The sequence below is a fragment of the Arachis hypogaea genome, chromosome 5 (assembly GCF_003086295.3).
Source record: "Arachis hypogaea cultivar Tifrunner chromosome 5, arahy.Tifrunner.gnm2.J5K5, whole genome shotgun sequence".
NCBI classification, from domain to species: domain Eukaryota; kingdom Viridiplantae; phylum Streptophyta; class Magnoliopsida; order Fabales; family Fabaceae; genus Arachis; species Arachis hypogaea.
In genome coordinates, this window is record NC_092040.1 from 44,956,057 (window position 1) to 44,980,003 (window position 23,947).

At 39.2% G+C, this 23,947-nt stretch overlaps 2 non-coding genes across 2 annotated transcripts; both read left to right on the forward strand.

Moving 5' to 3' along the window:
- The first annotated feature begins 16,222 nt into the window (after positions 1–16,222).
- On the forward strand, positions 16,223–16,330 carry LOC112804418 (small nucleolar RNA R71). The gene has a single exon (XR_003203029.1). It is a non-coding gene; the product is annotated as a small nucleolar RNA R71 (small nucleolar RNA).
- Positions 16,331–22,904: 6,574 nt separating this feature from the next.
- Positions 22,905–23,012, forward strand: LOC112804420 (small nucleolar RNA R71). Its single transcript, XR_003203031.1, has one exon. It is a non-coding gene; the product is annotated as a small nucleolar RNA R71 (small nucleolar RNA).
- The last annotated feature ends 935 nt before the right edge of the window (positions 23,013–23,947 follow it).

The window sequence follows — 23,947 nt, forward strand, 5'->3', positions numbered from 1 at the left end:
ATGCTTAAACTAAGAATGAAGTAAGGGTATGGCATTTATTCAATGGAAACTAACTAAATGCAATCTACCTATATGCAACTATCTAAATGAATGCAATTGCTTGGTCAAAATAAATCAATTCCCAAGAATACATATATGCACAAGGGCTAAGGACTAGCAAGTCTAATCCACAATTGGATTGAGTTATTAAATATTTTTACAAACTTGCATGAAAAGAGATGATCATAGGTGGAAACGTGTAATTGAGCATCAAATCCTCACCGGATGCATTGCACTCTATTCGCTTAAGTGTTTAGGGTTGATTCTCTCAATTCTCTCCTAATCATGCTTCCTAAGATTTGTTTTTCTTCTAACAATCGACATATATTTCATGCATGCATACATCTATCATGAGGTCTTTTCCTTAGGTTGCAATGGGGTTAAGGTCAAGGTATGATTCATATATGGTTAAGTGAGCTTGAAATTTGAATCTTTGATAAGCTTAAACTTTCCACCTAACCTATACAATAACCTATACAATTAAGTGGTAATCTAACTACCTATTCCTCACTTTTTCACATACTCATGCATTTTCTTTTCATTTCACAACACATATGCATTGATTTTATTGAGATACACTTTGCTTTGGGGCATTTTGTCCCCTTTTTATCTTTTTCTTTTTCTTTGTTTCTTTCTTTTTCTATTTTTTTCTTTTCTTTTCCATATTGTTTTTCTTTTTCTTTTCTTTTTCTCATTTTTTTTCTTTCTATATACAAGAACATCAATGCATAAGGTCTATACATTTGATCAATACATGAGTATGTATCCAATTCCCAATATTTTCAATTACAATACAAAACTACCCTTTTATTCACACAACGTCCAAAGATTTCCACACTTGAATGATACACACACTATAGCCTAAGCTAATCAAAGATCCAAATAAGGACATTTATTGTTTTTCACTTTAAGGCTTGTAATGTGCTAAATTAAGAACAAGTGGGTTAAGCGTAGGCTCAAAGTTGGCTAACAAAGGAAGATAAAAGGTGGGTTATTTTGGGTAAGTGAGCTAATGAAATGATGGCCTCAATCATATAAATGCATGAATACACAAAATAATGGACATAAAGAATCAAACAAATCAAAGATTACATTCATAGAAAGAGAATAATGCACACAAGAAGGAAAAATAAGTGGTTATAAGATGTAACCACACCATTAGGCTCAAATCTCACTTGCTTGTGTTCTTAGCTCAAAAACATGATCCACAATATATAATTCAAGCAAGTTCCATGAAAAAGTTTTTCACTCAAATCAATTGAGGTGCCCTATAGATAGAAATCTTGAAAAATTTCTTTATTTTGACTAAGCTTATTGTATATATGCATATATATATATATATGCAAAAATAGGAAAAATGCAAATAATAATCCTAAAAACCTAAAATGAAATGCAAAAGTGTTGGAATTAGAAATTTGTCACCCAAAATCGACGACCGGTCGGACGACCTCCCCACACTTAAAAGTTTACACCATCCTCGGTGCATTCAAGGATGAGCAAAGAGGTACGACGAATCTCCGAATTACTACCCTCAGCTGGTAGGTCAACCGGTGCTGCGTATTCTTTGTCTTGCTTCCGTTATTGCTTGTGGTGCATCCATCATAAAAAATAGAAAACAACACCATAAGATAAGAATATATGAAAGCAAGGAAGCATACATTGTTGGAGTGAGGTAAATCACTAGAATGAGTGAGTGAATTAGTGTGACATTAAGAAATATGAGGTATGTGAATTCTAAATTGGGCGATTTAGAACACACATTAGCATAATAGTTATGTCACAAAAGAAGTATGCACTTCACTTATCCTAGTGTGCTTGAGATGCTTTAAGTAAACTTATAAGGTGAAACAAGCATTAAAGAAGCATGAAAGCATTCAAGCTATAAACATATGGCTGCATATGATCATGAAATACAATGTATTAAGGTAAATGCACAACATCCAATGTCAAGAGATTGCCCAAACAAAGAGTAGGGTTCAAATCACATGGTGGCCAAATCATGCAATTCAAAAGGATGTAAAAGCTTGAAGGCAATGTCATGTACTTGGTATTCTTAAAAGGTAAGCATGAAAAACTCAAAACCAAGTAGCAAGATATAACCTCAATCATAGAATCCAACAAAGATTATAAACATAATGATGTTAAGATGACATCCCTTTTTTAATATCCAGTAACCATTAATGGTAAACAAGAATAACAATCCAACACTTATAATGAAAAAGAAAAAAATGAAATAAAAACTAACTAATCAACTAACTAACTCACTAATTAGTTAACTAGAATAAATAGTTATTGATGGTGTTTGGGACTGTTGGATGAAGGTTAGAAGAAGGGAGGAAGAAAGGAAAAGGAAAGAAATGGAAAGAAGAGAAGAAAAGAAATGTAATGAAGGAAGGGAATCTGCGCATACGCATGCATGGCGCGCGTGCACGGATTGTGGTGCAATGGATGCGACGCGTACGCATACAGCGTGCGTCCGCATCGATGGGTTATTCCAAGAGTGGCGCGTACGCGGCAGGTGTGCATATGCGTGAATTAATTTGTGCCTTAGGCCCAATTTCCGCACAGTGCAGGCCTAACTCTCGGGTTTTTTTTTATGGAAGGTGGAACTTCTCAATCCACGCGTGTGCGTCATGTGCGCGGACGCATGTGTAGTCGAAAATGCTTGATGCACGCATACGCGTACAGTGCGCGTACACGTGAATGGTGCTCTGTTTGTTTTCAAATATTTTCTATGTTTTTGCACCAATCCAAGTATTCCAAACCTCCAAACAGCTACCAAAACACCTTAAAACCTTATTTAACATATTATACTACCAAATATACTTAATTAACTAAACAAAACATGAAATCAAGCTAATTCCTACCAATATTTACAAAAAGAGAAAATGAAAAGAAGTTACCATGGTGGGGTGTCTCCCACCTAGCACTTTTGTTTATTGTCCTTAAGTTGGACTTATGGGGAGCTCCTCTCAAGGTGGCTTGTGCTTGTATTCATCTTGGAACTCCCACCAATGCTTGGTTCTCCATTGTGCCCCAAGATTTCTCATGGATTGAGCCGAGTGTTGATGGAGTTCTTCACAAGCTTGGGGCTCCCAAAGTTGATCCTCTTTTTGTAATCCGGGATCCCACACTTTATTTTCACACCCGTCTTGAAGTTGATCATCATTAATCCATCCGGGTGGTAAGCAAGATGAATTCTCAAGGTGATACCAAACTCTCCTTTTAGACCCATTCAAGTGAGCACTAGCCCAACCCTTGCATCTAAGCTTTGAAGTATCAACCAAAATGAGCCTTGATTTACAACGCCATCCACTAAACATTCTTCTCTTTCACTTTATCCCACAAATCATCTGAAGTTGACCATCCGTTTCAAGAAAACCATACTCAAGTGGGACAATAAAGCTAATAGTAATGAGTTTTACCCACTCAAGTGAAGGAATAGATGACAACCTAGGCAAAGAAGCTTCCAAAGATCTTGATAAAGCGCACTCAACTTCCATTCTTCTTTTTCTAAGGACTTACACCTCCTCACAAGATTTTTCAAATTCAATCCTTTGTTCGTCAATTTCCTCTAACTCTTCTCCATCACTCAAATCATAAACGGGAGGTTGAGAGAAATCTACCTCCACATCGCTCTCTTCTTCATCGGGAGAAGGTTCTGCAAGTTCAAAGGATTCACCACCACTAGGATTTGATGCTTGATCTCTATCTCCAAGGGAACTCGATTCTTGCTCCATTCCTTCCAAGTCTTCATATGGGACATGCCTTGGAGGTTATGCACGTCCCTCCTCAACATCAACTTCAATCTTCTTGGAGGAGTTTTCTATAACTCTAGGTTCCCATGGAGGTTCCGCATCTCGTAAGTCTTTAACCACTTCCTCCGTTTCTTCAATAGTCATAGGTTCCTCCAATTGTTCTAATACAAAGTGGCATTTCTCCTTTTTCACCGGAGTTCCCAATCTCTCCTTCATGCTATACTCTTCTTTTGATTCTCCACATGTAGCCATGGGAGTTCCTTGAGTATCCAAAAGTTGGGATGCTAGCTAGTTTACCACCTCGTCCAAGGCGGTCATGAATTGTTGCACATCCCTTGTCATCTCCTCTTGTCCTTGTACAAGGACATCAAGGATGTCATCTATTGGAAGTTGGGGTGGATGGGAGGGTTTATCATGTTGGGGGAAGGGTTCATAATAGGAAGGTGGTTCATCATAATTAGAGTGTGGTGTTTCAACATTCTCCACTTTTTCCACTTGTTGCACAACATGCTCTATGGTTGCTTGAAATTGATCCAATGCTTCCTTGAGACGATCCCTTGACTCTTGTTCCGCTTGGATATCATGATTAGGATCATATGGCTCTTGGATCGATGGACATGAATATTCTTCCATGTGAGGTTGTGGTGGAAGGTAGAATTCATCTTGTGGTTGAAAATTTTCACACATTGGAGGTGGTTCATCTTGGTCATAATATGGAGAGGTGGCTCTTGGAAGTATTGAGGTTGGAATGGTAGTGGTTCAATATGTGGCTCATATGGCTCAAAAGGTAGTTGGTATGATGGATATGGATTAGGGTCATATGAAGGTGGTTGGTAAGAAGGGGCTTGTGAGTATGGTTGAGGGTTATGTTGAGGGTATGGATCATAGGCATATGGTGGTGGTTCTTGAAAGTCATAAGGGAATTCACCATAGCCATTAGATTGGTATGCATCATAGAATGGCTCTTCTTCATAGTGCATTGGTGGAGGTTGTTGCCATGAGGATTGATCATATGCATATGGCTCCTCCCACCTTTGATTGTCCCATCCTCGATACACATCCTCATTGAAGTTCTTATCACCTACAACATAGTTGTAATCACACTCATAGCCAAAGTGAGAATTCATAATGAAAAGAGAAAACAAATCAAAAGCTAATAGACAACAAGAGAAACAAAATTCTACAACTAGCAAATAAAGTAAAAAGCAAGATATTCACACTATTCATATATGTACAATAACCAATAACATCACACCATTGCAACTCCCCGGTAACGGCACCATTTTGATGATTGGTTTTTTGATGGTATAGAATTTCACAATTGAAGTCTTATTGCAAGTATAGTTTCTAAACCAACAATAATCCTTTCATACAAAAATTTATTTGTCACTAAAATAAACCCCTAAAATTTATAAACCGAAGTATTGAACCTCGGGTCGTTCTCCCTAGGAATTACAATAAAGTGTCTTTGTTATTGGTTATGAGTTATATTTGGGGTTTTTAAGAATTTAGACATGAAAGATAAATAGCAAGAAAGTAAACTAATGGCTAAAAAGGCCTTGGCAAGATTTGGTGGTCAAGGATCTCTATCCTAATTACTAACCACAATATGAGAATTGGCAAGGATCAATCTCATTAAGTCATCCTCTAACTAGTAAAGGAAAATCAAATGAGCTATATCAATCCTAGTCCATAGGTCCTAACTCCCCACTAATTCAATTAGTGAGAACTAGAGTCAATGGCTTCCAATCATCAATCACTTGGACATTAGTAACTCAAGAGTCCCTAAGTTACCTTTCCAAGCCAAGAGCATAAAATTCTACTCTAAAATCCAACCAAGCATTTCATCAAACACTTGGAAGGCATAAAAGGAAAGCAAAGCAAAACAACAAGAATAGAATCTGACAACAATTATTGCAAGGAATTAACAACAACAATCAAAAGAAACACAATTATTATGAATTACCTCAAATTGAATTGAAAGAAAAGAGAAGGAACAAGAGTTGATCTACAACAAAGTATGAGAATAACATAAAGGAAATTACAACAAAAGAATAGAGGAAGAATGAATGTAATAACAAGGAATTGAAAGGTAGAAGGAGAAGAAAGAGCGAATCTAAATCTAGATCTAAGAACTAAACCTAATCCTAATCCTAATCCTAGAGAGAAGTGAGAGCTTCTCTCTCTAGAAACTAACTCTAACTACTAAACTAAGCTAAACTAAACTAATGGTAACTAGATTTGTTATCCCTCTTCAATCCTTAGCTTAAATAGCATCAGAAATGAGTTGGATTGGGCCGACAAGGCTTCTAAAATCGCTGGGCATGAGTTGCATTAAATGGATCATGTGCCACCATCGGCGTGTCCGCGTACCGTGCGCGTGCGTGCCCTTATGCGCGATGCAACTATGACAAATCTTATATCATTTCGAAGCCCCGGATGTTAGCTTTCCAACCCAACTAGAACCGTATCATTTGGACCTCTGTAGCTCAAGTTATGGTCAATTAAGTGCGAAGATGTCAGGCTTGATAGCTTTTTGGATCCATCATTTCTTCATGAGTTCTCCAACTTTACATGCTTTTTCTTCATTCCCTTGATCCAATCTTTGCCTCATAAATCTGAAATCACTTAACAAACATATCAAGGCATCTAATGGAATCAAGGTAAATTACATTTAGCTATTTTAAGACCTAAAAAGCATGTTTTCACTCTTAAGCACAATTAAAGGAGAAGTTATAAAACCATGCTATTTCATTGAATAAATGTGGGTAAAAGGTCATAAAATCCCTTAAAATCAATACAAGATAAACCCTACAAATGGGGTTTATCATATAGCTAAGGTGGTGAATACCGACCAATCTGCTGTGCCTTATCGGCACCTTGTTTCTGTTTCTCCGGACAGTTTGCGGCCTTATGTCCCGCCTTACCACAAGAATAGCACAAACCCCATACTGCCTTCCACGGGGCTCCCGGATGGTGACTCCCACACCTAGCACAAGCTTGCTCATTTTAAGGCTGCTTCCCAAACCTTTTCCCTTGGAAGTTATTGTTGTTGAGCCTCCTGAAGGAGCCTCCCCGCTTGAAAGGTGAACCTCTATGTGCAAAGTTCTTCCCTCGGTTCGGTGGGAATGATCCCTTGTGACTTCCTCTCTTGGCAGCTACCTTCTTCACACACTCTTCAGTAAGCCTACTCTTATTCACCAACTCGGAGAAAGTCCTACTCTCCATTGGTCCCATTGAGCTGAAGATATCACTCCGGAGTCCTCCTTCATACTTAATGCACTTCCATTCCTCATAGTCTCCCAGAGTTCCCTGACACATACGGGAAAACCTGAACAACTTCTCAAACTTGTCAGTATACTCAGATACGGACATTGTACCCTGCTTCAGCTACAGCAACTCAAGTTCTTTGGCCGTCTTGGCAGAAGTCGGAAAGTACTTCTTATAGAACTCCTCCCGCAAGGCATCCCAGGTGATATAGTCATCACCCTGCTGCAGGAGACGTCGGACTCCTTGCTACCAATGCGATGCTTCCCCAGTGAGCAAATAGGTAGCAAACTCAACACGCTGCCCTTTAGGTACCACCTGCGCTTGCAGTGCTCGCTCCATAGCCTGGAACTAGGTACCAGCTTCAGTCGGGCTAGTAGTTCCCTTGAACTTAGGTGGATTAAACTTCATACTTAATGTACTTCCATTCCTTATAGTCTCCCAGAGTTCCCTGACACATACGGGTAAACCTGAACAACTCCTCAAACTTGTCAGTATACTCAGATATGGACATAGTACCCTGCTTCAGCTACAGCAACTCAAGTTCCTTGGCCGTCCTGACAGAAGTCGGAAAGTACTTTTTATAGAACTCCTCCCGAAAGGCATCCTAGGTGATATAGTCATCACACTGCTGCAGGAGACATCGGACTCCTTGCCACCAATGCGATGCTTCCCCAGTGAGCAAATATGTAGCAAACTCAACACACTGCCCTTCAGGTACCACCTACGCTTTCAGTGCTCGCTCTATAGCCTAGAACCAGGTATCAGCTTCAGTCGGGCTAGTAGTTCCCTTGAACTTAGGTGGATTAACCTTTAGAAAGTTTTCCAGTGTCATCGGGCCATGAGCTCCACCTCTGTCATTGCCATCGTTGTTCATCTGTTGCCCAAGAACCTCTACAATGGCCTGCATAGCAGCAGCCATTTTCTCCAATGCTGCCATAAAATCTACCGATTTATTCGGGTCAAGCCCCGACGCACGAGCATTCGTATGACCTCTCCCACGGTCTCTACCGTGTCCACGAGGCGCCATCTAGTTCCTATACACACTAAACAATCGATATTAAGTTGATCAGTCTCATTATCGAAAGTTTAGTGCTTCAAAGTCCCAAATGCATTCTCATGAATGTTTATGCCAGTTATATCAAGTAGATATACTAATAGCACATAACACACATACAGAGAATGCACAGAAGCATAGTCAGTCCGTCTCTCAGGCTCTATAGGAACGAACTGCTCTGGTACCATAATGTAACACCCTACCATACAGAGTCTTATGCTTAATTCATAATTCAGAGATGGCAAGGTATTACGACCTCTAAAATAAAAATTTAGTATGTATAGTAGTATGAAAAATAATTATAACTAGGAGCCTTTGAAGAAAAGGGATAAAACAAAATCGCAACGTGGAAAGCGCAACACTGCGATCGATAACGTAACGGAAAGGAATAAGCTAAAACGAGATTGGATATATATATATATATATATATATATATATATATATATATATATATATATATATAAAAGAGTGCCAAAAACAGGAATATCAAAATCCAACATCCAGTTGCGAAGATAACCGGTCCGAGCATAGCAATATATACATGTAAATAAAAAAAGAAACCCCAAGGCAAATGATGAGCGGATAATTTATACGCTTTTTGGCATTGTTTTTAGGTAGTTTTTAGTAAGTTCAAGCTACTTTTAGGGATGTTTTCATTAGTTTTTATGTTAAATTCACATTTCTGGACTTTACTATGAGTTTGTGTGTTTTTCTGTGATTTCAGGTAATTTCTGGCTGAAATTGAGGGACTTGAGCAAAACTCTGAAAAAGGCTGACAAAAGGACTGCTGATGCTGTTGGAATCTGACCTCCATGCACTCGAAATAGATTTTCTAGAGCTACAGAACTCCAATTGGCGCGCTCTCAACGGCGTTGGAAAGTAGACATCCAGAGCTTTCCAGCAATATATAATTGTTCATACTTTATTCGGAAATTGACGACGTAACTTGGCGTTGAACGCCAAGTACATGCTGCTGTCTCGAGTTAAACGCCAGAAAAACGTCATGATCCGGAGTTGAACGCCCAAAACACGTTATAACTTGGAGTTCAACTCCAAGAAAAGCCTCAGCTCGTGGATAGATCAAGCTCAGCCCAAGCATACACCAAGTGGGCCCCAGAAGTGGATTTATGCATCAATTACTTACTCATGTAAACCCTAGTAGCTAGTCTAGTATAAATAGGATAAGTTACTATTGTATTAGACATCTTTGGTCTCAGTTTTGTTTTATTCTTCATCTTAAGAGGCTATTGATCACGTTTTAGGGGGCTGGCCATTCGGCCATGCTTGAACCTTTCACTTATGTATTTTCAACAGTGGAGTTTCTGCATACCATAGATTAAGGGTGTGGAGCTCTGCTGTACCTCAAGTTTCAATACAATTACTATTACTTTTTATTCAATTCTCTTTTATTCTTATTCCAAGATATACGTTGCACTCAACCTGATGAATATGATGATCCGTGACACTCATCATCATTCTCACTGATGTGCGGAAAACGATCCGACACAAAACTCACCGGCAAGTGCACCGGGTCGCATCAAGTAATAAAACTCACGGGAGTGAGGTCGATCCCATAGGGATTGAAGGATTGAGCAACTTTAGTTTAGTGGTTGAATTAGTCAAGCAAATAAGTGTTGATTGTGTGAATTTGTGTTGACAGAATTTAAATTGCATAGAATGTAAAGGGGAGTGGGTGATTTGCAGGAAATTAAAGGGAATAAAAAGAAAAAGAGCTGAATCTTAAAGTGCAAGTAATGTAAATTGCAGAAACTTAAAGTGCAAGAAATGTAAATGGCTTGAATTATAAAGGGAATCGGGAAGTGGATTTGTAGAAATTAGACAAGGAAAAGTAAATTGCAATAAATAGAAGAGTAGAAGAGAAATTAAAATGAAAACTCCAGATCTCAGGACCCAAGAGACTAGATAACCAAGTCTAGATCTCAATGCCTTCCTAGATCAAAATTCAGAATTCAATTGCAAGAAATGTAAATATCAAGCAGTGTAATAAAGGGATTCAAGTATCAATTTCTCAATTGTGCAGTAGCTCAAAACAGAGAGAGATCTCAAGGTGAGATTGAGACAGAATTTCCTCAATTCTCAACACCCAAGACTCAAATAAAGCTTTGCAGAAAAGTAAACAAGAAAACCCAGAGGAAGAGAATTCAATTCTCCTCCCAGAAAATCTCTCAAATGTCAAGAAATCTCTCAAAAACTCCTCAGCAAAAATCCCCAAAATCAAAAGCTCCCTAAAACTTCAAATCCTAAGCTATTTATACACTTTCTTCTAATGATCTTCAAGCCTTGAATTGGGCCTTGGCCTTGATGGAATTGGGTTGCTAGTGGCCTCTGTTGATTGCTCTAGGTGTTGGGAAGAAATCCACTTATGAACCGGCCATGCAAGTCTCACGTTTGAGCCAACGTTTGAGGTCAAACGTTAACTCAAACGTTGCCGTGGGAAATAATGCAGCAGGCCTCACTTTGCTGTCATCCACGTTTGGCTCAACGTTTGAGGTCAAACGTGAGCTCAAACGTGGATCCCCCATGCATTCTTTTTGGCCAATGTTTGGCCCAACGTTTGAGGTCAAACGTTGGCGCAAACATGGCTCAATTAGCTCATCAATCAGGGGTGTTCTTCCATGCTCCTATTTGCCAAAATGTAGCCAACGTTTGACCCAACGTTTGAGGTCAAACGTTGGCTCAAACGTTGCTGCCAAAAGCTCACTCTGCCTCCTCTTAGGTGCCAACGTTTGCCTCAACATTTGAGGTCAAATGTTGGCGCAAACTTCACCTTCCAGGAGTGCCATTTTTCCTCTTTATGTCGCCAACGTTTGCCTCAACGTTTGAGGTCAAACGTTGGCTCCAACGTTGCCTTCCAGGAGCTTCTTCTTCAGCCAACGTTTGCCTCAACGTTTGAGGTCAAACGTTGGCTCCAACGTTGCCTTCCAGGAGCTTCTTCTTCAGCCTCTTGCACCCTCCTTCCAAGCTTTGTTTCACCTATCATCAATCAATCAAAAACATCAAAGCTATGCTTCAAATCATGAGATTGTTTCTCTTCCAAAATATATGACAATTATAACACAATATCTCATGAAAATGCATCATTTTATACATGATTGATTGAGTCAAAGATAACATGGATTTCAACCCAATTGGCTTACTTATGGCGTAAGAAAGTGCATAAAACTAATTAAAAACAAAGAAAAATACTAGTAAAACTAGGCTAAGATGACTTGTCATCACAACACCAAACTTAAAACTTGCTTGTCCCCAAGCAAGAAGAGAATTATTGAGAAGAAAGAGTGAAAGAAGAAGAGAAGGCTAGTGTTAGTAGAGGATTATTGGTAGCTCATGGGGTTTTATGCAGACATGTGACTACTCACTTCTTATTGACTTATAGGCCTAGAAGTTTTCCTCTAAGCATCAAGCAACACACTGCTATGACCTCTCATTATTCTTTTGTCCTTGTTTACTAAAAAATTTCTTTATAAGCTTTAATTCAGTGTCATGTGTAACAAGCTTCTTTTCTTTACTTGTGCTTGACACATTATTCACTTTAGACACTTGGCTTACATTCCTTCTTAGAGCATTGATGCCCAGCACCTCTTTGGGTCACTAAATGCCTTGTAGTTAGGTTGCTCTTGATGGTGGATTTTCAGTTGATAATTGGTGCGCGAAATTGTGATCACTACAACTTCGCACAACTAACCAGCAAGTGCACTGGGTCGTCCAAGTAATACCTTACGCGAGTAAGGGTCGATCCCACGGAGATTGGTGGTATGAAGCAAGCTATGGTCACCTTGTAAATCTCAGTCAGGCAGACTCAAATGGGTATAGATGATGAATAAAGCATAAAGATAAAGATAGAGATACTTATGTAATTCATTGGTAGGAACTTCAGATAAGCGTGTGAAGACGCCTTCCCTTCCGTCTCTCTGCTTTCCTACTGCCTTCATCCAATCCTTCTTACTCCTTTCCATGGCAAGCTCGTGTAGGGTTTCACTGTTGTCAGCAGCTACCTCCCATCCTCGCAGTGAAAGCTAATGCACACACTCTGTCACAGTGCTGCCAATCACCGGTGTGGTTCCCTCCCCTACCGGAATAGAATCACTCTTTTGCGTCTGTCACTAACGCCCAGTAGGTTACAGGTTTGAAGCACGTCACAGTCATTCAATCATTGAATCCTACTCAGAATACCACAGACAAGGTTTAGACCTTCCGGATTCTCTTGAATGCCGCCATCAGGTCCTGCCTATACCACGAAGATTCCGATTAAAGAATCCAAGAGATATTCACTAGAGCCTCGAATGCTTGTAGAACAAGAATGGTTGTCAGTCACCTTGTTCATGGGTGAGAATGGTGATGGGCGTCAATCATCACCTTCATCAGGTTGAAGAACAAGTGATATCTTGGACAAAGAACAAGCGGAATTGAATGGAAGAACAATAGTAATTGCATTAATACTCGAGGAACAGCAGAGCTCCACACCTTAATCTATGGTGTGTAGAAACTCCACCGTTGAAAATACATAAGTACAAAGTCTAGGCATGGCCGAATGGCCAGCCTCCCAAAGAGGGTTCAATCATCAAAACATGATCAAAAGATTTCAAATACAATAGTAAAAGGTCCTATATATAGAAAACTAGTAGCCTAAGGTGTACAGAAATGAGTAAATGACATAAAAATCCTCTTCCGGGCCCACTTGGTGTGTGCTTGGGCTAAGCAATGAAGCAAATTTCGTGTAGAGACTCTTCTTGGAGTTAAACTCCAGCTTTTATGCCAGTTTGGGCGTTTAACTCCCAATTAGGTGCCAGTTCCGGCGTTTAACGCTGGGAATTCTGAGGGTGACTTTGAACGCTGGTTTGGGCCATCAAATCTTGGGCAAAGTATGGACTATCATATATTGCTGGAAAGCCCAGGATGTCTACTTTCCAACGCCGTTGAGAGCGCGCCAATTGGGCTTCTGTAGCTCCAGAAAATCTACTTTGAATGCAGGGAGGTCAGAATCCAACAGCATCTGTAGTCCTTTTCAGTCTCTGAATCAGATTTTTGCTCAGGTCCCTCAATTTCAGCCAGAAAATACCTGAAATTACAGAAAAACACACAAACTCATAGTAAAGTCCAGAAAAGTGAATTTTAACTAAAAACTAATAAAAATATACTAAGAACTCAACTAAAACTACTAAAAACATACTAAAAACAATGCCAAAAAGTATACAAATTATCCGCTCATCACAACACCAAACTTAAATTGTTGCTTGTCCCCAAGCAACTGAAAATCAAATAAGATAAAAAGAAGAGAATATACTATAGACTCCAAATTATCAATGAAACTTAGCTCCAAATTAGATGAGCGGGACTAGTAGCTTTTTGCCTCCGAACAGTTTTGGCATCTCACTTTATCCTTTGAAATTCAGAATGATTGGCTTCTTTAGGAACTCAGAATCCAGATAGTGTTATTGATTCTCCTAGTTAAGTATGATGATTCTTGAACATAGCTTACTTATTGAGTCTTGGCTGTGGCCCAAAGCACTCTGTCTTCCAGTATTACCACCGGATACATACATGCCACAGACACATAATTGGGTGAACCTTTTCAGATTGTGACTCAGCTTTGCTAAAGTCCCCAATTAGAGGTGTCCAGGGTTCTTAAGCACACTCTTATTTGCCTTGGATCACAACTCTTATTATATATTTTTTTCTTTTTTTTCTTTTTTCTTTTTCTCTCTTTTTTTTCGAATTTTTTTTTTTGCTTTTTCTTGCTTCAAGAATCATTTTTATGATTTTTCAGATCCTCAGTAACATGTCTCCTTTTTCATCATTCTTTCAAGAGCCAACAATTTTTACATTCATGAACCACAAATTCAAAAGACATATGCACTGTTTAAGCATACATTCAGAAAACAAAAAGTATTGTCACCACATCAAACTAATTAAGCTAGTTTTAAAGATGAATTTGAAATCCTGTACTTCTTGTTCCTTTGTGATAAAAACAGTTTTCTTTTAAGAAAGGTGATGGATTCATCAGACATTCATAACTTTAAGGCATAGACACTAAGAAACTAATGACCATAAGACACAAACATGGATAAACATAAGCATGAAAATTTCGAAAAACAAGAAAATAAAGAACAAGGAGATTAAAGAACGGGTCCACCTCAGTGATGGCGGCTCTTTCTTCCTCTTGAAGATCCTATGGAGTGTTTGAGCTCCTCAATGTCTCTTCCTTGTCTTTGTTACTCCTCTCTCATGATTCTTTGATCTTCTCCAATTTCATGGAGGAGGATGGCATGTTCTTGGTGCTCCACCCTTAGTTGTCCCATGTTGGAACTTAATTTTCCTAGGGAGGTGTTAATTTGCTCCCAATAAGCGCTTCTTTAATGTCAGTAGCTTGACAGAGGGCTCTCATGGAGCCTCACAGATACTCAGAGCAATGTTGGAACCTCCCAACACCAAACTTAGAGTTTGAATGTGGGGGTTCAACACCAAACTTAGAGTTTGGTTGTGGCCTCCCAACACCAAACTTAGAGTTTGACTGTGGGGGCTCTGCTTGCCTCTGATTTGAGAGAAGCTCTTCATGCTTCCTCTCCATGATGACAGAGGTATATCCTTGGGCCTTAAACACCAAGGATTCTTCATTCACTTGAATGATCAACTCTCCTCTATCAACATCAATCACAGCCTTTGCTGTGGCTAGGAAGGGTCTGCCAAGGATGATGGATTCATCCATGCATTTCCCAGTCTCTAGGACTATGAAATCAGTAGGGATGTAATGGTCTTCAACCTTGACCAGAACATCCTCTACAAGTCCATAGGCTTGTTTTCTTGAGTTGTCTGCCATCTCTAGTGAGATTTTTGCAGCTTGTACCTCATAGATCTCTAATTTCTCCATTACAGAGAGGGGCATGAGGTTTACACTTGATCCTAAGTCACACAAGGCCTTCTTGAAGGTCATGGTGTCTATGGTACAAGGTATAGAAAACTTCCCAGGGTCCTGCCTCTTTTGAGGCAATTGCTGCCTAGACAAGTTATCCAGTTCTTTGGTGAGCAAAGGGGGTTCATCCTCCCAAGTCTCATTTCCAAATAACTTGTCATTTAGCTTCATGATTGCTCCAAGGTATTTAGCAACTTGCTCTTCAGTGACATACTCATCCTCTTCTGAGGAAGAATACTCATCAGAGCTCATGAATGGCAGAAGTAATTCCAATGGAATCTCTATGGTCTCATTTTGAGCCTCAGATTCCCATGGTTCCTCATTGGGGAACTCATTGGAGGCCAGTGGACGCCCAGTGAGGCCTTCCTCAGTGGCGTTCACTGCCTCTTCTTCCTCCCAAAATTCGGCCATATTGATGGCCTTGCACTCTCCTTTTGGATTTTCTTCAGTGTTGCTTGGGAGAGTGCTTGGAGGAAGTTCAGTAATTTTCTTGCTCAGCTGATCCACTTGTCCTTCCAAGTTTCTAATGGAAGACCTTGTTTCAGTCATGAAACTTTGAGTGGTTTTGATTAGATCAGAGACCATGGTTGCTAAGTCAGAGGGGTTCTGCTTAGAATTCTCTGTCTGTTGCTGAGAAGATGATGGAAAAGGCTTGCCATTGCTAAACCTGTTTCTTCCACCATTATTGTTGTTGAAACCTTGTTGAGGTCTCTCTTGATTCTTCCATGAGAAATTTGGGTGATTTCTCCATGAAGAATTATAGGTGTTTCCATAGGGTTCTCCTAGGTAATTCACCTCTTCCATTGAAGGGTTCTCAGGATCATAAGCTTCTTCCTCAGATGAAGCTTCCTTAGTACTGCTTGGTGCATTTTGCATTCCAGACAGACTTTGAGAAATCATATTGACTTGTTGAGTCAATATTTTGTTCTGAGCCAATATGGCATTCAGAGTGTCAATCTCAAGAACTCCTTTCTTCTGACTAGTCCCATTGTTCACAGGATTCCTTTCAGAAGTGTACATGAATTGGTTATTTGCAACCATTTCAATTAGCTCTTGAGCTTCTGTAGGCGTCTTCTTCAGATGAAGAGATCCTCCAGCAGAGCTATCCAAAGATATCTTGGATAGTTCAGAGAGACCATCATAGAAAATACCTATGATGCTCCATTCAGAAAGCATGTCAGACGGACATTTTCTGATTAATTGTTTGTATCTTTCCCAAGCTTCATAGAGAGATTCACCATCCTTCTGTCTGAAGGTTTGGACTTCCACTCTAAGCTTACTCAATTTTTGAGGTGGAAAGAACTTTGCCAAGAAGGCATTGACTAGCTTTTCCCATGAGTCCAGGCTTTCTTTAGGTTGTGAATCCAACCATATCCTAGCTCTGTCTCTTACAGCAAAAGGGAATAGCATCAGTCTATAGACCTCAGGGTCTACCCCATTGGTCTTGACTGTGTCACAGATTTGCAAGAATTCAGCTAAGAACTGATGAGGATCTTCCATTGGAAGTCCATGGAACTTGCAATTCTGTTGCATTAGAGAAACTAATTGAGGCTTAAGCTCAAAGTTGTTTGCTCCAATGGCAGGGATAGAGATGCTTCTCCCATAAAAGTCGGGAGTAGGTGCAGTAAAGTCACCCAGCACCTTCCTTGCTTTGTTGGCATTGTTGTTATTTTCGGCTGCCATGGGTTCTCCTTCTTTGAAGAATTCGGTCAGGTCCTCAATAAAGAGTTGTGCCTTAGCTTCTCTTAGCTTCCGCTTCAAGGTCCTTTCAGGTTCAGGGTCAGCTTCAACAAGAATGCCTTTGTCTTTGTTCCTGCTCATATGAAAGAGAAGAGAACAAGAAAATATGGAATCCTCTATGTCACAGTATAGAGATTCCTTAAGGTGTCAGAGAAAACAAGAATGGAAGACAGAGGTAGAAAATTCGAACTTATCAAAGAAGATGGAGTTCGAATTTTGCATTAAGGGATAGTGTTAGTCCATAAAGAGAAGGATGTGAGAAGAAGGGAAGTAATTTTCGAAAATTAAGTAAAAGATTTTGAAAAATTTTTGAAAAATACTAATTGATTTTCGAAAATAAGAGTGGGAAAGAAATCAAGTGATTTTTGAAAAAGACTTTGAAATTAGAAGTTAAAAAGATTTGATTGAAAACCATTTTGAAAAAGATGTGATTAAGAAGATATGATTGGTTTTAAAAAAAATGTGATTGAGAAAATATGATTTGAAAACAATTTTAAAAGATATGATTTGAAAACAATTTGAAAAGATATGATTTTAAAATAATTTTAAAAGGTATGATTAAAAAATTAATGACTTGCCTAACAAGAAAAGATATGATTCAAACATAAAACCTTTCTCAACAGAAAAGGCAAAAATGTTCAATCAAATCATTAATTATTAGTAAGTATCTTTGAAAAAGGAAAGAAATTGATTTTGAAAAAGATTCGATTGAAAAGATTTGATTTGAAAAAGATTTGATTTTGAAAAACTTTGAAAACTTGAAAAAAAAATTTGATTTGAAAACAAAATCTTCCCCCTTGTGCCATCCTGGCGTTAAACGCCCAGAATGTGCACATTCTGGCGTTTAACGCCCAAACTACTACCTTTTTGGGCGTTAAACGCCCAGCCAGGCACCCTGGCTGGCGTTTAAACGCCAGTCTGCCTTCTTCACTGGGCATTTTTGAATGCCCAGCTTTTTCTGTGTGATTCCTCTGCAGTATGTTCTGAATCTTCAATTCTCTGTATTATTGACTTGAAAAGACACAAATTAAAAATATTTTTGGATTTTTAATAATAAGGAATAATTAAAATGCAACTAAAATCAAATGCATGCAAGACACCAAACTTAGCAGTTTGTATACTACTGACACTAACAAGATGATAATGCACATGAGAAACAACAAAACACTCAAGTCAATAGAATTCAAAGATCAAAACAAGGAAATCATCAAGAACAACTTGAAGATTAATGAAGACACATGCATGAATTCGAAAAATGCAAGAAGAACAAAAACATGCAATTGACACCAAACTTAAAATGAGACACTAGACTTAGACAATAAATATTTTTGGTTTTTATGATTTTGAAATTTTTTTTTGGATTTTTCGAAAATTAAGTGAAAAAGAAAATAAAGGTATCAAAATTCTAAATGAGAATTCCAGGAATCATGCAATGTTAGTCTAAAGCTTTAGTCTAAAGGAATTAGACATAGCTAGCTAAGCTTCAGCAGGACATTGCATTCAAGAGCTAAATTGATGATGATCAATCAGCTTTGGTGATGATAAGAACATCACCTTGAAACACTAGAATTCATTCGTAAGAACTCTGAAGAAAAATAATACCTAATCTAAGCAACAAGATGAACCGTCAGTTGTCCATACACAAGAACAATCCCCGGCAACGGCGCCAAAAACTTGGTGCGCGAAATTGTGATCACTACAACTTCGCACAACTAACCAGCAAGTGCACTGGGTCGTCCAAGTAATACCTTACGCGAGTAAGGGTCGATCCCACGGAGATTGGTGGTATGAAGCAAGCTATGGTCACCTTGTAAATCTCAGTCAGGCAGACTCAAATGGGTATAGATGATGAATAAAGCATAAAGATAAAGATAGAGATACTTATGTAATTCATTGGTAGGAACTTCAGATAAGCGTGTGAAGACGCCTTCCCTTCCGTCTCTCTGCTTTCCTACTGCCTTCATCCAATCCTTCTTACTCCTTTCCATGGCAAGCTCGTGTAGGGTTTCACTGTTGTCAGCAGCTACCTCCCATCCTCGCAGTGAAAGCTAATGCACACACTCTGTCACAGTGCTGCCAATCACCGGTGTGGTTCCCTCCCCTACCGGAATAGAATCACTCTTTTGCGTCTGTCACTAACGCCAGTAGGTTACAGGTTTGAAGCACGTCACAGTCATTCAATCATTGAATCCTACTCAGAATACCACAGACAAGGTTTAGACCTTCCGGATTCTCTTGAATGCCGCCATCAGGTCCTGCCTATACCACGAAGATTCCGATTAAAGAATCCAAGAGATATTCACTAGAGCCTCGAATGCTTGTAGAACAAGAATGGTTGTCAGTCACCTTGTTCATGGGTGAGAATGGTGATGGGCGTCAATCATCACCTTCATCAGGTTGAAGAACAAGTGATATCTTGGACAAAGAACAAGCGGAATTGAATGGAAGAACAATAGTAATTGCATTAATACTCGAGGTACAGCAGAGCTCCACACCTTAATCTATGGTGTGTAGAAACTCCACCGTTGAAAATACATAAGTACAAAGTCTAGGCATGGCCGAATGGCCAGCCTCCCAAAGAGGGTTCAATCATCAAAACATGATCAAAAGATTTCAAATACAATAGTAAAAGGTCCTATATATAGAAAACTAGTAGCCTAAGGTGTACAGAAATGAGTAAATGACATAAAAATCCTCTTCCGGGCCCACTTGGTGTGTGCTTGGGCTGAGCAATGAAGCAAATTTCGTGTAGAGACTCTTCTTGGAGTTAAACTCCAGCTTTTATGCCAGTTTGGGCGTTTAACTCCCAATTAGGTGCCAGTTCCGGCGTTTAACGCTGGGAATTCTGAGGGTGACTTTGAACACTGGTTTGGGCCATCAAATCTTGGGCAAAGTATGGATTATCATATATTTCTGGAAAGCCCAGGATGTCTACTTTCCAACGCCGTTGAGAGCGCGCCAATTGGGCTTCTGTAGCTCCAGAAAATCCACTTCGAATGCAGGGAGGTCAGAATCCAACAGCATCTGTAGTCCTTTTCAGTCTCTGAATCAGATTTTTGCTCAGGTCCCTCAATTTCAGCCAGAAAATACCTGAAATTACAGAAAAACACACAAACTCATAGTAAAGTCCAGAAAAGTGAATTTTAACTAAAAACTAATAAAAATATACTAAGAACTCAACTAAAACTACTAAAAACATACTAAAAACAATGCCAAAAAGTATACAAATTATCCGCTCATCACAACACCAAACTTAAATTGTTGCTTGTCCCCAAGCAACTGAAAATCAAATAAGATAAAAAGAAGAGAATATACTATAGACTCCAAATTATCAATGAAACTTAGCTCCAAATTAGATGAGCGGGACTAGTAGCTTTTTGCCTCCGAACAGTTTTGGCATCTCACTTTATCCTTTGAAATTCAGAATGATTGGCTTCTTTAGGAACTCAGAATCCAGATAGTGTTATTGATTCTCCTAGTTAAGTATGATGATTCTTGAACATAGCTTACTTATTGAGTCTTGGCTGTGGCCCAAAGCACTCTGTCTTCCAGTATTACCACCGGATACATACATGCCACAGACACATAATTGGGTGAACCTTTTCAGATTGTGACTCAGCTTTGCTAAAGTCCCCAATTAGAGGTGTCCAGGGTTCTTAAGCACACTCTTATTTGCCTTGGATCACAACTCTTATTATATATTTTTTTCTTTTTTTTCTTTTTTCTTTTTCTCTCTTTTTTTTCGAATTTTTTTTTTTTGCTTTTTCTTGCTTCAAGAATCATTTTTATGATTTTTCAGATCCTCAGTAACATGTCTCCTTTTTCATCATTCTTTCAAGAGCCAACAATTTTTACATTCATGAACCACAAATTCAAAAGACATATGCACTGTTTAAGCATACATTCAGAAAACAAAAAGTATTGTCACCACATCAAACTAATTAAGCTAGTTTTAAAGATGAATTTGAAATCCTGTACTTCTTGTTCCTTTGTGATAAAAACAGTTTTCTTTTAAGAAAGGTGATGGATTCATCAGACATTCATAACTTTAAGGCATAGACACTAAGAAACTAATGACCATAAGACACAAACATGGATAAACATAAGCATGAAAATTTCGAAAAACAAGAAAATAAAGAACAAGGAGATTAAAGAACGGGTCCACCTCAGTGATGGCGGCTCTTTCTTCCTCTTGAAGATCCTATGGAGTGTTTGAGCTCCTCAATGTCTCTTCCTTGTCTTTGTTACTCCTCTCTCATGATTCTTTGATCTTCTCCAATTTCATGGAGGAGGATGGCATGTTCTTGGTGCTCCACCCTTAGTTGTCCCATGTTGGAACTTAATTTTCCTAGGGAGGTGTTAATTTGCTCCCAATAAGCGCTTCTTTAATGTCAGTAGCTTGACAGAGGGCTCTCATGGAGCCTCACAGATACTCAGAGCAATGTTGGAACCTCCCAACACCAAACTTAGAGTTTGAATGTGGGGGTTCAACACCAAACTTAGAGTTTGGTTGTGGCCTCCCAACACCAAACTTAGAGTTTGACTGTGGGGGCTCTGCTTGCCTCTGATTTGAGAGAAGCTCTTCATGCTTCCTCTCCATGATGACAGAGGTATATCCTTGGGCCTTAAACACCAAGGATTCTTCATTCACTTGAATGATCAACTCTCCTCTATCAACATCAATCACAGCCTTTGCTGTGGCTAGGAAGGGTCTGCCAAGGATGATGGATTCATCCATGCATTTCCCAGTCTCTAGGACTATGAAATCAGTAGGGATGTAATGGTCTTCAACCTTGACCAGAACATCCTCTACAAGTCCATAGGCTTGTTTTCTTGAGTTGTCTGCCATCTCTAGTGAGATTTTTGCAGCTTGTACCTCATAGATCTCTAATTTCTCCATTACAGAGAGGGGCATGAGGTTTACACTTGATCCTAAGTCACACAAGGCCTTCTTGAAGGTCATGGTGTCTATGGTACAAGGTATAGAAAACTTCCCAGGGTCCTGCCTCTTTTGAGGCAATTGCTGCCTAGACAAGTTATCCAGTTCTTTGGTGAGCAAAGGGGGTTCATCCTCCCAAGTCTCATTTCCAAATAACTTGTCATTTAGCTTCATGATTGCTCCAAGGTATTTAGCAACTTGCTCTTCAGTGACATACTCATCCTCTTCTGAGGAAGAATACTCATCAGAGCTCATGAATGGCAGAAGTAATTCCAATGGAATCTCTATGGTCTCATTTTGAGCCTCAGATTCCCATGGTTCCTCATTGGGGAACTCATTGGAGGCCAGTGGACGCCCAGTGAGGCCTTCCTCAGTGGCGTTCACTGCCTCTTCTTCCTCCCAAAATTCGGCCATATTGATGGCCTTGCACTCTCCTTTTGGATTTTCTTCAGTGTTGCTTGGGAGAGTGCTTGGAGGAAGTTCAGTAATTTTCTTGCTCAGCTGATCCACTTGTCCTTCCAAGTTTCTAATGGAAGACCTTGTTTCAGTCATGAAACTTTGAGTGGTTTTGATTAGATCAGAGACCATGGTTGCTAAGTCAGAGGGGTTCTGCTTAGAATTCTCTGTCTGTTGCTGAGAAGATGATGGAAAAGGCTTGCCATTGCTAAACCTGTTTCTTCCACCATTATTGTTGTTGAAACCTTGTTGAGGTCTCTCTTGATTCTTCCATGAGAAATTTGGGTGATTTCTCCATGAAGAATTATAGGTGTTTCCATAGGGTTCTCCTAGGTAATTCACCTCTTCCATTGAAGGGTTCTCAGGATCATAAGCTTCTTCCTCAGATGAAGCTTCCTTAGTACTGCTTGGTGCATTTTGCATTCCAGACAGACTTTGAGAAATCATATTGACTTGTTGAGTCAATATTTTGTTCTGAGCCAATATGGCATTCAGAGTGTCAATCTCAAGAACTCCTTTCTTCTGACTAGTCCCATTGTTCACAGGATTCCTTTCAGAAGTGTACATGAATTGGTTATTTGCAACCATTTCAATTAGCTCTTGAGCTTCTGTAGGCGTCTTCTTCAGATGAAGAGATCCTCCAGCAGAGCTATCCAAAGATATCTTGGATAGTTCAGAGAGACCATCATAGAAAATACCTATGATGCTCCATTCAGAAAGCATGTCAGACGGACATTTTCTGATTAATTGTTTGTATCTTTCCCAAGCTTCATAGAGAGATTCACCATCCTTCTGTCTGAAGGTTTGGACTTCCACTCTAAGCTTACTCAATTTTTGAGGTGGAAAGAACTTTGCCAAGAAGGCATTGACTAGCTTTTCCCATGAGTCCAGGCTTTCTTTAGGTTGTGAATCCAACCATATCCTAGCTCTGTCTCTTACAGCAAAAGGGAATAGCATCAGTCTATAGACCTCAGGGTCTACCCCATTGGTCTTGACTGTGTCACAGATTTGCAAGAATTCAGCTAAGAACTGATGAGGATCTTCCATTGGAAGTCCATGGAACTTGCAATTCTGTTGCATTAGAGAAACTAATTGAGGCTTAAGCTCAAAGTTGTTTGCTCCAATGGCAGGGATAGAGATGCTTCTCCCATAAAAGTCGGGAGTAGGTGCAGTAAAGTCACCCAGCACCTTCCTTGCTTTGTTGGCATTGTTGTTATTTTCGGCTGCCATGGGTTCTCCTTCTTTGAAGAATTCGGTCAGGTCCTCAATAAAGAGTTGTGCCTTAGCTTCTCTTAGCTTCCGCTTCAAGGTCCTTTCAGGTTCAGGGTCAGCTTCAACAAGAATGCCTTTGTCTTTGTTCCTGCTCATATGAAAGAGAAGAGAACAAGAAAATATGGAATCCTCTATGTCACAGTATAGAGATTCCTTAAGGTGTCAGAGGAAAACAAGAATGGAAGACAGAGGTAGAAAATTCGAACTTATCAAAGAAGATGGAGTTCGAATTTTGCATTAAGGGATAGTGTTAGTCCATAAACAGAAGGATGTGAGAAGAAGGGAAGTAATTTTCGAAAATTAAGTAAAAGATTTTGAAAAATTTTTGAAAAATACTAATTGATTTTCGAAAATAAGAGTGGGAAAGAATCAAGTGATTTTTGAAAAAGACTTTGAAATTAGAAGTTAAAAAGATTTGATTGAAAACCATTTTGAAAAAGATGTGATTAAGAAGATATGATTGGTTTTAAAAAAAATGTGATTGAGAA